This window comes from Hydra vulgaris, chromosome 02 (genome assembly GCF_038396675.1).
Source record: "Hydra vulgaris chromosome 02, alternate assembly HydraT2T_AEP".
Taxonomy (NCBI): domain Eukaryota; kingdom Metazoa; phylum Cnidaria; class Hydrozoa; order Anthoathecata; family Hydridae; genus Hydra; species Hydra vulgaris.
The window spans coordinates 34,738,656-34,741,937 of record NC_088921.1 but is presented as its reverse complement, the minus strand read 5'-3'; positions in this window follow the sequence as shown (position 1 = coordinate 34,741,937).

Sequence of the window (3,282 nt, the reverse complement as noted above, 5' to 3'; positions counted from 1 at the left end):
AACGACACAACAAACTTACAAACATCATAGTTTTTGTTAAAAGGACGTAAGTCAGTAGTTGTAACGATGTAACGATGATTGTTACATCATGTGTCGAAGTCTTTTTTTCATTTTTTATCTCGAGATATACAAGAATTTAAAAATTCGGTGAAAGCGTAGTGGAAGTTTATAGAAATGCTAACAATTGAAGAGTACACGGGAAAAAACGTCAGAGTCATATTTAAAAAGTTTTGAGAAAGTATATATTAATCATTTATAAAAGTCTTTGTATAAAGTTAGGAAAAAAGTTTTTTAATAAAAGTTACGAATATTTTATTAAAAATGTAAACTTCAGATAAATTAGTCAAGAAATAATTTTTTCTTATTTACTTCTATGCTTTATATAAAAACTTTTATAAATGTGACTTTCATAAAACTTTTTAAATGACTATGCCGATTTTTTCCGTGTACTCTTCAATTTAATGGCTTACTTTTAAAGTAAGCCATATAAATAATATAAATAAATAAGTATAAATAATATAAATAAGTATAAATAATATAAATAAAATAAATAAATAAAATAAAAATAAAATTAAAAAAAGACAAAAAAAAAACAATAAACAAATTATATAAAATAAATATTTATAAAGTTTTAAATATTTACATAAGGTTTATCTAAAGAGTAAGCAAATTACAATTAGATCTTTGTATTTTTCATATATTTACAACAATTCAGTAGAGTAAACAAAACATAGACATTTCAAAAGATTACATGATTTTCATTTAGGTTACATAATTACATTTGATAAGTTATTAGAAGATAAACTATTTAGACATCTTGCCGCCGTTTTTGAATCAGTGAAATGATGGATATCTTTGATGTTGATTTCTTTTAAAAGAAAATTTTCAAATTAAAAGCGTACATAATTTTCTGCCCACTTTTAGATCTATAGCAATTCTTCACCTTTTTTAAAGTTAAAAAGGACCTTTCTCCAATATGATTTGTAAAACTATCAGAGAGAAACATGCTCAAAGCAATATCAACATTAGGGAATGTGGATTCAAGTTTCTTTGATCGAATAACCAAAAGAAAATCCAAATGATTTAGTTTTCTAGTTTCATCCGTACCAATTTTAATTAAGGCGAGAATAAAGCTCTTAAAATTCAGATACTTTTGAAAAAAAATGTCTGCAACGTTTGGATAAATGGAAGACGGACAAAGAATCTAAAACAAGAGAGTTAGAGCTTGCTTTTGCATTTCAAGCTTAGTTGATACCCGATGACATTACCTTAGCAATCATTTTTTTCTCCCAGTAAAGTTTGCTGCCTTAATAGACGTCAATTCGTCACGTTGTTATTTTAGTGCTCATTTTTGTTTCCGGTCAGCAAATTACTTGTCATAGCTTCTTTTACATAGCTTTTTTTTCAAGCTCTTCAAAACTTGATTGAAACTTTTAAACAAAAGTAGACAAAGCTATACAGTTCATTCAACACTGTAAAATTGATTTTAACGGCTTAAAGCACTTTTTCTCTTTGTTTAACCTTTCCATAATTGTGCTCTAGATGGCTACCATGAATCGTTTGTCCCTTAATTATGCATTTTTTTTTAAAAGTCTTTTAGTTTCTACTATAGTGTATGGCTGATGCGTTTTATATATACAAATATAAAATACTATTGACAACTAGGAACTTAACTTTTATTGATGTATTTATTTTTTTAAATTTTTATATATATTCTGACCTTGTAATAAGAATAGCCCGTTTGAAGAGCAGAACACGCATTTGTGGATGCTAATTATTCAATCTGTGAGAGAAACCTTTACATCTATTTTGCTCATTGATGCGGGCTTGCAATCCAGTGTAGACTCCAGACATATAAGAAGCTTTGGAGAGATTTTCATACGACTGTTCACGGCAGCCAGCAATGTTGATGTTGTGCACCTCTAATGTCTTTTTGACAAGATTACCACATATAAAAAATATAACATATTTGCTTTTTTTATCTCATTCTCATTTATTTTTTCTCTGTTACATTTTGTTAAAAATTATATTGAATTATGTTATTTGAAAAAATGACTTCATTTAAGATAAAAAGAGTGGGCCACATTTAAAAATTTGTAGCCCACCCTGAAAAAATAGTCTGGATACGGTGCTGATTAAAATTACATCGTTCCGATATTTTTAATAAATAGTCAGTCATTTCTTTACCACCAAAAAATTTTTTTAATAACAAAAATCTAACAAATGTAACAAACAAATATCAGGAATTGAACAAACCTTTGTTAATGTAGATCCTTCTCCTCCATCCAACATTTTTCTACAACATTTTATAAAGTTTTTTTTACTCTTTTTATAAATATCTTATAAAAATGCAAATGCGTGTAAAAATCTTAAACATTATATTCATTGATAAATAAAGTGTTTTCTATATTTAACTTCATGTGGTAATCTGTTCCAAAAATTGAAAATGAATAAAAACAACTTTTTTTTAAAACTTGTCCTGTCCGTTTCGGCAAACGCATGTGAATTTTAGCGGCCACATGCGTTGTTACCAAACCTTTTTTTTTAAAGAGTTGGTTTTTAACCACTAAGGTAACCATTGTACAATTTTAAGTTAGCTCCCATTTATATTGTTCCAGTATTTCAAAAACTTTTGAAAGAGTAATTTATAGTAGAATTTATAATTGCATGATGTTAAATAGAACTCTTTGCAATAATTTTACAATTCTTTACAATGTTTTCTTCAACATTTCGAAGTTGTTGCCTTACTTAACATGTCATTATTGAAAATAAAAAATCTATAGCTTTGATAAAGTCAAATAACTATTAGGAGTATTTACTGATCTTTACATTGATGAATATTCTACGCCTTTTAAATTTTTTTAGGTGCCCTAAAAAGACCTAACTGTCTTGTCACACAACGCTTTCAGAACATTTAATTACGGCATTTTAAAGCTGAAAATTTTGGGGCATTGGAGGCCAAATATTTAAGTGGGTTTAAACCTAATAGCTTAAAAAAACCAAAATGTTATACAAAATTCAAGATTTCTTGATATTATGTAAAAGGCTCAATCCTTAACACACTTTTAACATACTTTAACATACAATCAAATGCTGAGCATAAGTCTTCCCCTAAAATACTTTATATAATGTCGTAGTGTCACAAAGTTCAAATTAATTTTAATCCACCTCGAGAAAAACCTTTTGGGGTTTGATAGTACACAATCAGGCGGTCATAATGGTATAAATTTAAAAATCAAAGTATTACGTTCCTCTAAAAAAAATTTTTTAACTTTTTAATAA